Source organism: Hermetia illucens, chromosome 3, assembly GCF_905115235.1.
Source record: "Hermetia illucens chromosome 3, iHerIll2.2.curated.20191125, whole genome shotgun sequence".
Lineage (NCBI taxonomy): Eukaryota > Metazoa > Arthropoda > Insecta > Diptera > Stratiomyidae > Hermetia > Hermetia illucens.
The window spans coordinates 140,817,888-140,833,312 of record NC_051851.1 but is presented as its reverse complement, the minus strand read 5'-3'; positions in this window follow the sequence as shown (position 1 = coordinate 140,833,312).

Genomic DNA, 15,425 nt, shown 5'->3' with positions numbered 1-15,425 from the left:
CGAAGTTGTTATTACTATCCGAAATTTGCTAAGAGATATGTATCCATTTACTGGGAGAGATCACTAAGGACGTGATGTTTTCAATTCATATGTCTGCAGGTGTATATACTTTCTAAGCAACATAGGAAGAAACTATAGAATAGGCATATAAATAGCATGTGTCTAATAAGTGAGGTAGATTTGTATTCAAATAACAAAATCTAAAACAAAGAAAATAAAGCGAATTTCTAAATCAAGTACAAAAGTGAGAGTTGCATGGAATGATGGTGATACTCTCTGATATGGGCTAAAAGGATGAATCCAAATTGCTGTTTCAGTTTATTAGTGAGAAAATTGTGCCGTTTTTATTGAAACCTAACAATTCTTTATTCAGATCGATCCCCTCATACTCTTGTAAAGTACTATAAATCTCAAAATGTGTGTCTTAAATGACTGTGACCCTCCATTAAAATCATAAAAGCATATTAAATACTAATTACTCCATCACCATTTTTCCTTTTCTAGTAATTATTCCGGTAGATGACAACGACAGTGATGATGATGGCAAGCAATTAAGGATGAATTATTATTTACGACGAAACAAGACCCTGAGAAAAGCTCCTTTGACATCGCGAAGGAGCCACTCGAGAGAGTGAAAAAGTGCTTTCCTTCCGTTCATTTCCCATCATTACCGTTCGCCTAACATTTCCACCTGCTTTTCATTCTCAAGAAAAAAATCTGCTTCGGTTCCTTTCATAATTCTCAGCCATCCTCGAGGTGCTTTGTTTATTTTGGTTCACATTAAGTAATGATGACGCTGATCATAAAGGTGGTAGACAATTAGAGAAGATGATTCTCTTTGAAAGTAATTTCGGTCACTTGTCCAAGCTATTATCAGAGCAGTAGCGCCATTCCATTCCTGGGAAGGACAACTTTCACTGTTACCAATTAGAATTATTAGAGAATGGAAAATGTTCAGTAGGAAGATTTACAAATCCGTTGAGATTATATCATATGGTAGAATATTTTCTAAGAGGAAATTTGATTGATGAAAAACTGTTCCAATCAGTATTGAAAAATTTCGAAAACAATTCTCTGCACTCGTTTCATACATTTCTTTCCAAGCAAGTCAATTTTCCGCAGATAATCAATTATGTCTCGTTCAATTCTTAGAGAAGGTTGTAAATAATCAAATGAATTTTAACTATCGCCACGAATGGGTTTCAACACAAAGCAACTATGGAGCTTTCTTATACTATCTCTCGAGCAACAGAAGCCTGAAAACACAAAACTATCATATAAGCGTATGCCCAGAGCATAAATAAATAACGACATTAACACAAAACTAGGAGATGCAAAAAAAAAAACAAAAAAAAAACGCTAACTTGTGATATTTTTTGAATGCAAAATTATGTTTTTACCGCTTAACTTATCCGAAAAATTTAAAAGTAAGAATTAAGCCGATGTAAAAAAAATTACTCAAGAAATCAAGTTGTGTGTACATAACGAAAGTGTGTTGTGACAATTTTAATTGACGATAATAAGCGTTAGGTCCTAATTATCTTGAAACAATGCGAAAACCCCTGCTTTTGTGTGAAAATGGATATGCATATAAATAATATATACAATCATTGCATTTAAGGTTGTCGATCTTATGTAACTGATACAGCTTGATGTAAGGAATATATTAATTGATTGTAAAAATTGGCACCTACTCCTTTAGATAGTAACTAGGTATACTGCAATAAAAGTGAATTACATACATAGCTTAAACCTTAAGGAAAGTCTGCAAAATTGTAAATATTAATGTGAAGTAAACATATCTCTGTCTTATATATTTAAATAAAAACTACAGACAAATACTTGCAAAAGTATTTTGAATGTAAAAACTATGCTTCGAAGTTGTGAGTTTTATTTCATTACCGACTAAGTAGGGTTAACAAAGCACACATTGTTTGCACACTTTGTGTAAAACAAAACCTTATTAAAATCGGTTTAGTGTCTGTCTTTCTTTTTTTGTTTGCCGATGGAAGCTGGAAAGTTTCAAAAGCTACCGCAGGCACCTGCGGTTATGTGGCGCTCTTACCCACTACAAACACCTCCTTCTTCCACTCTCCCCGCGGGACTCCCATGTGGTATTACGTCGCGGGGCTGGATTAGAATTTATTCTGCGCTATTAATATTATTGTTTCTTTCGCGTTCATTGTTTCGGATGACTTTTTCCTGCTTAAGCAGGTGTAAAGTACTCCCCGGTTGTAGCTTCTAAGGAATCTGGGGCAATAACACAAGACGTGTTTAGCGTCCTCTGCAATATTTGGGCACTTTGGACAATATGGCGAACCATCACGCCCAAATCGATACAGATATGCTCGATGGCCTCCGTGTCCGCTCAAGAATTGAGTTAGGTCGAAACCTACTTCGGCGTGGAGTCGCCCGATCCATTTCCGGATATCCCATATGATTTTGCGAGTTCAGGGGCATTTTCTGACCCATCCCACTTCTCTTGCTATTCCGCAACTTTTTCAGTTCGTGCGAACTGCCGCCGACGGGCAGGAGGGGTGAGATACGCTCGATCGTAAAGTCGTTGTGTTTCTTTTGCAGAATCTCAATCGGGACCATTCCTGCTATCATGCAAGCTGCTTCATTGGATATTGTTCTGTAAGCGCAACATGTTCGGAGTACACTTATGCGATACGCAGCTCCAATCTTTCTCTTATTTGCTATATTTTTCAGCGCATCTGCCCATACTGGGGCTGCATACAGTAGGATCAAACTGACCACCTTCGAAATAAGGAGTCGACAGCTCGGCTTTGGGCCACCTATATTTGGTAGCATTCTCGCAACCAGCGCTCTGATGTTACATGCCTTGCTTGCTGCACCCTCCACATGCAATCTGAAGTTTAATCTCTGGTCAATCATTACACCTAAATACTCAAGTACAGACTTCGAATGACTTGCTTCCGTTCCAACTTTGATCTCCATGGAAGTGCACTTTATCCGCTTAGTAATAATCACTACTTCCGTTTTATGTTCTGCGAGCTGTAGACTAGCATTCTCTAACCAGGATTTAATCGCATAGACTGCTTCATTTGCATAAAGCTCGACTTCTTCGAGAAGGCGTGCAACAACGGTCACACCAATATCGTCCGCGAAACCAATGGAGGCCACACCAGTAGGAAAGTCTAGGGTCAGTACTCCGTTATACATAATAATCCAAAAGAGTGACCTTAGGACAGACCCTTGTGGAACTCCGCATGTCGTTTGGTATGGTTTCATTCCTTCATCTGATTCGCAGCACAGAATCCTATCGATTAGGAAGTCGGCAACGATACGCACCAGGTACTTCGCCATGCCTAAGTTGATTAGAGACTCAAGTATCTTACTCCATCTAGCGAAATTGAAGGCATTCTTCACATCAAGTGTAATCACTACACAACATTTGTCCTCGTCAAGTGCGGTCTTAGCTGTGTTAGCTACTAGGACAAGTGCATCCGTTGTAGACCTCCCCTTTCGAAAACCGACCTGATTTTCGGAGAGACCGCCATCCTTTTCGGCAATTCGAAGTAATATGTTATAGATTACTTGTTCGAATAGTTTGCCAGTATTATTTAGAAGGCATATCGGCCTGTAGGACGAAGCTTCCCCCAAAGGTTTGTTTGACTTGAGGATAAGTATTAATTTCTGCTTCTTCCATTGTGTAGGAAATGTTCTTTCTTTAAGGCATGTGGTGAACGTCTCGGCAAATATATTTGGAGCTATTTTGACTGCCGCCTTGAGAGCAATTAAGCTCTGTCTGCCTGTCTATCACACGCTTTTTTCTCGGAGACTGTAGCAGCGACTGACACCAAATTTGGTGGAAGGGTGGGAACTGTGAACGCTCACGTATACAGTGGGTTACATCCTGTTACGTCGAATTTAAGGGGAGGTCCCCATTACAGGCAAAAGGGGGTGTATTTTTTTTCACCAAATATAGTCATGTGAGGTATCAAATGAAAGGTCTTGGTTAGCACTTTCCTAAGGTGGTTTTAGTTTTGGCGTTTGTTGTAAATGCGGGAAGTTCGGGGGTCGAAAGCGATCATTTAGGGGGTCATTCTCAGAAACTGCCCAGCCCGAAAATCTGAAAAAAATCAAGAGGCTTTCACTATATGTCAACTAGACTCGGAAATACCTTCCATACTGATATTCCTTCAAATAAAGTTAATAATATTAGATTTCTACAATTTTCAGTTATTGGCTGTGGAACCTCCCTGAGGTTCATTCTAGCTCCACGAAATTTTGCAACAATGGCTAAAATATTGAGCTTGATCCTAGCAAGTTTGGTGAAAATCACTATTACTAACAAAGTTATAATAGGTCAAAGCTTTCGCTTCTCTGGAAACCAAGATTTTGAATGTCAATATCACCCGAAAGTGGATATTCTCGCGAATAGGACAAATTCACACTCAAATTTCTTTATAAAAGAAATACACAAAACCTTTCATACCTGGAGCGTCCAGCTTCCGGTTTTCGGACTTGTTGCAATATTTAATCGTGGAAACTTGCTTTTCTATGATAAACATAATTTCGAGCTTTCTTTGCAGCATTCTTTTCATCCTCAAACGTATGAAAAGTACTAAGTCAGACAAAAAAAAGTGCAACGAAAATAGCCAAAGCAATGCCGACTAGCAATTACTCAGGGAACGAATTAAGGACCCCTCGTAATGAAGATGTTGTTGGCGATGTTAAATTACTCAAACCTCTGCCAATCTAGTTACGCAACGGCGAGAGTTCCACACTGGTTAATTTCTTAACCTAGAAAATTGAACGCATCATGTTAACGAGTCAAAAGTTGTAATAGCATAGTGAATTGGCGATGATCGACGCCGACGAGGAGACCATCCTGAGTGGCCGGAGACGAACGAGAGAAGGGAACTATCCTTAAAATCTTGAAAATGCGAAATTGGCAGTGAAGGTCCACCCGCAAATATTGAAGCTTTAGTCGAGTGTTTCGCCGAATGTAAAAATGGGGGGGGGGGGCACTTCAGTTTCTCAAGAGTCATTCTACATAAACTTCCCGTATCCTTATACCGCATCGAATCCTGAAAATCAAACAACCAACGAGATATCGCACGAACCTATCGAAACAATAAAATAACCGCTGGACCAAGAGCGTGGAGTTGTAAAACTCCGGACCCGTCCGCAATGGCGAGGGAAAATCGACGACGGATTGTATCCTCAATCAATGCTTCTCCTTTCTCAGATGATCAAGAGCCGCAGTCTTTAGGAATCCCACCCCAGATCATTATATTGGAGGCTGCCCTTTATGATTATTGTGAGCCTTACAGGTTAGAAAGGAGGAGGGGAAGAAGGAGTCCTCAAATCAAAGAAACCTAATTCATATTCATGTCTTTATTATTTAACATTTAATGCAAAGGCAAAAAAACTAATTGAAAAGACGCTAAAAGAATGCTGACACATAACAGAGAACCTAGCACCAAAGATACACAAATCAAGTAATAAAATGCGTGAAATCATAGCGGCGACAAACTCTCCAATACAGAAGGTAGCACGTCGCTATTGCAAAGATTCAACGAACTAGGGGGTAACAACGAGAAAACGAACTGAAAGGAGCAGGAAAGAGCTCATTGCAAAATTTCGAAACACGGAAACACTTTTGGATAAGGAAGGTATGGTTCCATTTGACATTAAAGTCCTTTTCCCTAGTATACCAATAAAGGAAGCACTGGCATACTTAGAGGAAAAACTAATTAATATCGACGAATCAGGAAAGTATGACAATATATGAAGTTAGCTACCCTTTGTACGAGTGAAAGCTACTTCATGTTCAGCAATTGATATTTCAAAATCATAGGGGCGGGGCGTCCACATGGGTAATCCGCTATCACCATTTATCAGCGATATCTTTGTGGAACGAATAGAAGAACATATAGAGCAACTTGGTATTTTATCAAGATTCTCAGCCAGATATGTGGGCGACATTTTTGCAATGGGGAAACGATGCTAACTTGAAACCATACTCAACAAACTGAATACGATCCACACGGTTCACCATGGAACTACCAACTACCCTTCTTGGGCTTACTCATCATCAACAACACAGGAAAAATTGAATTCGACATTTATCGAAAACCAACATCCACGCAGAGAACCATCCCAGCATCATCAGAACACTCCTTATCACGACAAATGGCACCGTACAACGCAATGCTCCATTGCATGCTAACCACGCCTTTATCAGAGGAACGTTTAAATAAAGAGAAGCGCTACATCATTGAAACTGCAGGAAAAAAAAGGTTCAGCAGGAAGGCCATAGAATGAATAATCATTAAAAAAACGACGAAAATCGGAAGAAATAACCTGACGACATTTTTTACACAAACGGGACCATGTAAAAAACGTCGAGTTCCTATCATCCGTTCCCAAATTAGCTACCAGGTGAAAAACGTCTTAAGAAAACGTCACATCAAGGTGATATCTACCGGCCGACACGATTAGAAAGCCTCTTGGGCCCTTAAAAAGATAGCGAGAAAAGCGGAATCTATCAGATTACCTGCACCGATTGTGAAAAATTAATAACAACGAAGTTTAGAAAATTAATAACAACGAGGTTCAACGAACATATAAGGGAAACAAATGTGGCGAAAGCAAAAAGCAGACCAACACCTGCCCTCAAATTATTGGTAGCCAGACACATCATCGAGGAGGAACATGCAGTAACGGAGAATAACCAAAGGGTAATTAAGGAGGTTAATGACTTCCGTAAATTTGATGTATTAGAGGATTTCATCATCGGCAGGAAAAAATAATTAGCAGTGATTTAGGAAACGTCTACAGTTGGCTTTTTTAGTTAATTAGGTAATAAAGAACCAGACCCGCCCAGAACATCATTGACCCATACAAAAGAAGCTTTACTCCAGGCAAATCAGCAACAGATCAGATTTTCCCTATGCGGCAAGAGATGGAAAAACTGTTGGAATATGGGCATCAGTTGCACTATCTTTTCATCAACTTTAAAGCCGCCTATGACAGCATAGCCAAGGTAAAACTGTACACGGTCAGGACACCAGACAGCCTTTAGAGATATCGAATTTGTGAGCCTGGGCGCAAAATCGGGGTGTTTGGAGTACCTTATTAAGCCAGGCCTAGACCGGATACCGGTTGTTGTTGGTAATAAAAGGTAATAAAATTGACTAGTAATTAAGGTCTGGATTTAAGGACAAGCTGGACCATAAGCAGTTCAGACAAAAACTCACTGAGGGAGAGGACAGCTGGTCCTCGAAATATCGTATAACTAATGACTATTCGGTATTTAAAAAATAAAATTTCGACAACCGGAAGCTCGGTGCTTCAAGGATGAAAGGTTTTATTGATTTTTTATCTAAGAATATTTATGTATACGTTGGTTTAACTTAATTATAGCTCAAAGTAGATATACGTTGAATATATCCCATATACAATTCTACGTGGTACTGGCATTGTATCTAATGGGGAGTAGTAATTTCACGCGGCAACTTTGACCTACAGTAACCTTGTTTGTAATAGCAGGATTTCCATCCAGTTTTCCAGTATGATGCTTCTAATTAAAGTCTATCTCACTGCGGATCTAAGATGGATTTAAGGGGGTTTCACAGTAAATTTTCAATAGATAATAATATACTATCATTTACTTTATTTAAGCAGATATCATAATGGAGAGTATTTTGAGGCCTAGATATCATGTGCATGCATCATTTTCGGTTGGGTAGTTTCTAAGAACAGGTCCTTAAAATAATTGACCTCTTTCGAACCCTTGCACTGCTCTCCTTCGCAACCAATGTCAAAACTAATACCCGAGACCATTTCACACCACACATGGCTACATTCGATAAAAAAAATTTCCACTCCCCTTTTGCAAGTATGGGAACCCCCTTAAACTTATCGTAGAACGATATTAATCACTGCACCCAAGGGGATTCACAATTCCCACTTTTCCACAAAATTTCATATCAATAGCAATAACCGTCCCTGAAGAAATTGGTGTGACACACAGACGGAGAACACCAGTAATAAAATCGACGACGTTCTAGAGGAGTGACAGCAGGAGGCACTCTAGGACCAAGAAAAGGATCCATTCAAGAAAAGCTCTTCAACTCTGAAATCTCCGTAAATGTTGCAGATCATAAAAAATGAAGCGGAGGGGAGGCCAATAAATGCCAACGATGAAGCACTATTTAAAAACAGGAACCCGGTTAGGACTCATGGATAGCAGAACTCCCATCCGAGGAAATTACCCTTCACACAGTTTGGTGCAAAAATAGTTGACCTGTTCGAGTTAATCAAGGACAAGCACAACATATACCAAACCTTACAAAATATCGCAAACTCCAGGAGCAAGTCGATACTGGCTGCCCCAATAGTCTCACGAGCGACCCAAGTGACAGGTAATTATATTAGCGCCAACCAGCTACCAAACAAGCGAGTTCGGGAAAAAGATGTGGATCCTCCGGGAAATCATCAGGAAATCATACTAGTAGTTCCAAAAAAAGGAACTAAAAGTATGAAAGGGAGAAAGTAGGGCCCTTAAGTGTGAGCTTCGGCAATCGAATCGGTGAAATCTAAAGGGGACGAAAATGTCGCCTTTTTACTAATCACCCTGGGGAAGAAGAAAGCAAAAGTCCGAATTTGCGCCGAGGCAATTGTGATGTCTAGCAAAGGCAATTTGTTCCACGCGGAGATATTAAAAAAAAACCAAAACTGACCCTAACTTAAAAGACCTAGTCGGAAACGTCAACAAGATTCGAAGGACCCAGAAGATTGACCTCATGTTTGAGCTGAAATCTATCTTGGCCAAAATTGATGGCTTTCGAACATAAGTTGAGAGCTCACTTGGGGAGAATGTCACAGTACGGGCCCAGAAACATAAGGTCTTTATATAGCCGAAGGGAAAAATTTGCACTGCCTTGAAGCAGCAGTTTAAGTTGGTGAAACTTGCTGAGGGGTATGCTGTGAGGTTGCGAAAAGTCTACCGCAAAACTCAAACGGCCACATTATGACTAACGGTAGAGCAAGCAAACATTGCTATTGTGACCGATACCAAAGGTCCAATCAGCTGAACTCCATACCAGTGTGAATGCCTTGAGACACTGAACACGCTCGACGTGCACAATGAAGCCTGGATACTCTGGGCTCCTGGCCATGTTCAGTTAGAAGGCCATTAGGCAGCGGACGAACTGGCCAGGAAGGGAGCAGAGATGCCTCTAAACGGACCAAAACCCTTGAACCTCTTGAACCAAAAACGGGTTCATAGCTAACACAAAAAGAACATTAGCACAGGACAGTCTTCACTTGATCTTGATGTTGAGATTACTTCATTTTCAGATTTTACACCAAGCAGTAAAAGCGGATCTAGTGCTCTTAATGTGCCGAGAAAAATTAAGCTCATTACTACCGTCAGTAAAATAACGCTTCCTAGATGGACAAATTGATCGACGCTTTCGATGTTCTGCCCACCAGTTGACCCATCGTACCGAGAACCTTGGTTTTGTTGGTATTTATCATAAGTCCGACTTTTACTTGCCTCTATATCTAGCTTCAGAGCAATTTGGCCAAGGTCCATGACCTGGTGTGAGAGCAAACAGATGTCATCAGCGAAGTCGACGTGTTTGAGGAAAGATTTTATAGTCCATTGAACCCCTCCACGTCCTGCTGACAAGACAGCATGAAGAACGACACCGATAACAAAAAGAAAAAATATCTGTGACAGGATGCAACCCTGGCGGAGTCCACTTTAGACCTCAAAATCCCCTGAGCTTTTACCTCGGTGTAACACACGACATTTTGTCCTATCATATGTCGCTGCGATTATAGCTATTAATCGGAATGCTCTCCCCTGCGTAGAGAACGCCGGAGATACGCCGTATTCACATTATCGAAAGCTCTCTCGAAATCGATGAGGATCAGGTGAACCGATGATCTAAACTTTGCACACTGTTCTAAAATGGCCCGAAGGATGTTGATGTGGTCAATACAGGAGGACCCAGAGCGGAAACCAGCCTGCTCTGTGTCAATCAAGGCTTTGAGATGTTCCTTCTATGATTTCATATGTAGCCAGATCTGTGTGTGACGCCCTTTCGGGAACTGGCCGACGACCTGCCTAACACCCGAGGAAAGGGGGTTTTTGATGGCTCCAAAATGCTCATCAACATTCTCAGGCGAGTTACTCAGTGTATCTGCTTCCCGAACAGCAAAATAGCTCTCCTATTTAGCGATGGTTGGCTCTTATAAGCGGCCGACGTTGAGCTTTGGGACCAAAGTTTCACCATCCTTACTAGTATCGCTGGACGCAATACGCAAGTGAAGGTAAGCGATCATTAGATGGTGATTTTTCCTAAGGCCCGTGACTCCCGTGAACTCCTAAGTTCACTTTATATCAGCAACGGCGTAACAGCCGGTATTCGGTCTAAGTGCGCCTTAGTAAGGAAGTCCAGATATTCCAGTTATGTGCCGTTCCACCAATTCGATATCCCTAAAAGCTTTCTGACGTCCTGGCCTACGCCACCGCTCTATCTCAGGCAGTATCTGTTTTGTCTTCTTTTTATACCGTAGATATTGCCCTTATAGACTTTGCGGGCTGGATTATCCTCAACCATGCGGGTTAAGTAACCCACCCACCACAACCTATTGAGCCGGATTTTATCCACAATGTGATGGTCATGGCATTGCTCTTAAATTTCGCCGTTGTATAAGTTAGGGAATTGTTCATTCAACAATTCTTCTCTCGACCGCAGCCAAGAGTGAACAATTTTTTTTGCTAAGAACCCAAGTCTCCAAAGAATACATGACAACTGGAAGGATCATAGTCTTGTACAGTAAGAGCTGTTACCCTACAGTGAGACGGACGGCTATCAACAACCGTGTGAGGATTTCATCATCGTAGCTGTTATCGGTTGTGATTTTCAATCCTTTATAGGAAAAATTATCAACGCTCTCAAAGTTGCAATCTGCTGTTTTAATTACTCTCATTTAACCAGTCCTATTTGGTTGGGTGGACACATTGCCACGAGACACTTCGTGTTGTCTTTATTAACGTTCTGCCCAAGATCACGCACTGATTGCCGCCTGCTCGATATGGATGAAGGTAGATTGTACATCCCGAGTTATTCCTCTCATAATGTCGATATTATTAGCATGGGCCAGTAGTTGAGTGAACTTGAATATGTTGATGCCTTTCGCATTTACTCAGCATTACGAATCACTTTTTCCAGGGCAAGGTTTAAAAAGATGCAAGATAGGACATCCCCTTGTCTTACACCGTCACTGATATTAAATGGTCTCGAGAGTGATCCTGCTGCTTTTGTCTGGCCTTGTACATTTATTAGAATCAGCCTAGTCGGTGTTATCAATTTAGTCAGGATACCGAATTCTTAATATACAAAGTGGTCAATCAGTTGAAACCCAACTGGCCAAGCTATGTATTCGAACAATGTGCCACCAATGACGAGGAGGATGATGACCCTTCACCCCCGGCGTATTCACCCATCATATGACCGAACAAGGTGTTGTCGGAGCCCACCTTGATATTCAGATCATCCATCACGAACACAACGTCACTTTTAGGAGGCCTCTTCTTAACTGCGTGGAATTGCTTGCAAAAAATATCCCTCTTCACTATGTCGATAATCTTCGTTGATACAGAGCATTGTACACCTGTGATACTCCATAACATGGACCGGAATCTTACAGTCAGGATTCTGTCAGAAACCGGCCATGGTATAGAGACCCTGCCCTGTGATAGCCGTTGGAAATAATCCCACATTGGATTTGCGTCTGCTACCACTTGGCTTTCAAGAATACAAAAGCACTTTACCATTATTCTGACAAGTGGGATGGGAGTATTCTCCAGAGTTCCATAATCTTACTTCACTTGTGTCCAGAATGTCTAGCTTATATCGCTGAAATTCTCGCTCGAGTTATCGATTTTTAAGATTGCCAAAGGTCGTAACCGCGAAGTCAGTCCCTATCTAGAGCATTGTTGGAGTTTTGGTAACAGTGAGGTTTGAATTTCTATCCCTTTTAGTCGCCCCTTAGGAGCGGGGAATACTTTATGTGTATTTTTAAAACCTAACTCACAGGACTCAACAGTAACATTATACTATGTACAGGAAGAGAGGCAATTTGGTTATCAAGAGATAACATTCACATTGCCATGTTTTGCATTTGCCGTGACCAAGTGGAAAATTTGAACTCCTCTACTTTTCATTACCTATTTTAAATTTTCTTCAGCTTTTTGGGGTTGCAGGCTATACTATACTCTGTCGAGAGATCACCTTATTTTTATAAAAAATTTCGAAACTCCAACATATGAATATGTATATTCAAATAATCGGATATCAAATATAAGATATGATTCGATCCATTTAATGAAGCTACAAAGAACGAGAGTTTAATATTATGTAGAAAACTTGCGCCAAATTATATTAGTATAATACTAAACATTCCAAAAAAACTTGGGTATCGTTGAAGTCTACTTGAATTATATATAGTAAAAGAATTAGAAAGTGAATATGTATTCAGTAGTAACAAAATTTTAACGAAGACATCAAGCACTATTTCAGCATTAATATTCCTTTATTTATGTCTTGATTTTATACACTCTATTATCATTTCATTCGGTTCTTAGTTTTTATAAATTATTTGTGAGTATGAAATAGCTGAATTCGAAAAAGTTATAGTTATCTTATAGTTTATAAATAAATTTTTAGCTGTTTTATTTATTCAATCATTTATGTATTTATTTATTCAATTAATTCAATTAAACAACAGTTCCCTTATTTTACAGTTGTTCAAATAAACAACAGATTCGGTACGCAATATTTCAATATTTCTTCTCTAAACCTAGAATTTATGTTATTTTTTTATCCACATCATTTTTATAATTGGCAAGTAATATAACTAACTAATATTCAATATTTTGTTTAATTATTTACTTATTCGTTTTGATATTTAAAATGTTGCATTTTTGCAATCTTTTGATTAGTACACATTTATTTAATAGAAAAAAATAAAAATTCAAATAACTATAAAAATATTCAACTAACAATCATGATTCTTAGATTAAATGTATTTATTGTAACGCTTTTCTTTAAGATATAAATTTTCCAAACAAGAATTTTATTTGTTTCAGCTTTAATTTTATGCATTTAATTTCATGATTACCATATTCTTTTAAAAAAGTTTGGAATTTTCTTGGTTATTTTTGTATTTTTCCCTATGTTCTCTTCTTCTACACTTTTACTAGGTAAATATGTTTAAAATACTAATTCGCTTGACATCTCATTCTGTTATTGTTTTTCACTTTGGTGTTTCAACTTTTATTGCATTCACTAATAAAACGATTTAATGAGAATACGAATCAACATTTCTAGTTGGTATCAGTTGTTTTTATATATGTTTGAATGTAATGGATATACTATACATACTTATATAGCACACATTATGGTTATCTTATCAAAGCCTTTAATTTTTTTGTATTTCTGCTATCGTTCCCTTCGAATTTCCGATTCATTTTCCTCTAGCTAGTCTTGTAGCGTATAAAAATTTAAAAGTTAGTGAAAATATCTTGCGTTTAAAAAAATCGGAGGTCTGAAAGATGAATTATATTTAGAATTTACTAGGATAATAATAACATTTGTTTAGTTAGTAGCATAGAATTTTGCTAATAAATTTCATAAATTGAGTTCTCCATCGCTTATTGTAATAAATTGTTTAGGAATAGGTTTAAAATGATGGACCCAAAAATATTAAGATTTTTTTATAGATTGGAATAGGGAAACTTAACAAAAACCAATTTCATCCTATAAGTATCAAATCGGATTCAAATTATTCAACATTTTATGTAATTAATAATTTACTTATTCTGTCTCTAATACGTTTCGTACTAAGGCATAAAATAATCACAAAGGATATCTATTATTTTTTCAAGTATCTACACAAAGCGGAAAACTTTTTGTTAATAGATAGGTGGTAAGGGGAGATGCACTTAGATTCTTTCCTCTTTCTATCTTCATTCTTTTTGCGCATCATCTTTTTACTGTTGGCACGAACAATTTCATAAGGACGTCATTTTGAAATATCATAAAATAGAAACGCGAGTTCTGATATGATAGGAAGAACTAGTAGAACAGATTACAGAAGGTTTATATGCTGTTGACCGATAGGATAACATTTACTGGTCACATGAAATTAGAATAATTACTAGGTAGAAGTGAATTAAGTATCATATTAAGCATTCGAATTAAGAGGAAGCAAATTTGTAGATTATCACACACATTGGAAGCATAGGCGGCCACACGGTCCATTATTATTTTCCCATTATTTTCTCCTATTTCGTTTTCACTGGGATTGTTTTTTAGTTCAATTATCGTCACATTTAGTGCAGTGCAAGTGATTAACCTACAGTGAAATGACGAGCACAAAGACAAATACAGACATTTATGACACAACTTATATTCGAATTCGGGTACGAGATCCAGAATCGACCAGCTTGACGAGTGGCAAGACAGCAAGAAACAATGAATGCTGCCTTGTAGTTGTGGAGGCATCGTTGTGCTTATGATCAGTCGCATAACTCACTAAGATCACACCCTAAATGAGGTAATGTGTGATAGATATCGTGTTCGATCCATCATCAAAAAGTAGTGTAAAAAATGTTTGATGCTCGATTGCTAATTAAAATAGGCTAAAATATCTAAATTGAGAGAAAACAGCATAAAGTAACCACCAAGTAGCAACGGCTTCACACCGTAGACAATTATTTGAAAGTTGGTGGCAGTTGGGAAGGTGCGCATAGAGTAGGATATACAACATCCGGTAAAAGGGACTTCACCAGCGGGGTGCCCGAATACATAATATACAAATACTTCACGAAGAAGACCTTCACAGCCCATATTAATGGGTCTCATCAACGCAGGACTTGCCGAGATGCCCGCGCCCTTCCAACTGTTCTGCACCAGGTGTTCTTGGGGCGACCCACTCATCGGCCATCTTGGGAGAGTGGGTTCACAGAATAGTCTCGACCACAGAATAGTCTCGACCACAGAATAGTCTCGACTAGATCTTGGTGTTGAGATAACTGCATTTCCACATTTTAGACAGCGCAGCGAAAGCGGATCTAGTGTTGTCAGTGCTTCGGGCAACATCCAGTTCGGTACCACCGTCGACAGAAGCTACGCTTCCTAGATATACAATTTGTTCGGCGTCTTCGATTGCCTGCTCATTAATGCAGATAGGGAGAGTGCGATAACTCGTCTGACTGAGAACTTCGGTTTTGTTGGTGTTTATCTTTAGTCCAACTCCACTTGCCTCTCTTTTCATATTCAGAACCATTTGGCCAAGATCGATGACTCCAAACAGATATTATCAGCGTAGTAGAGGTGTTTAAGGAAAGATGTCATAGTCCTTTGGATTCT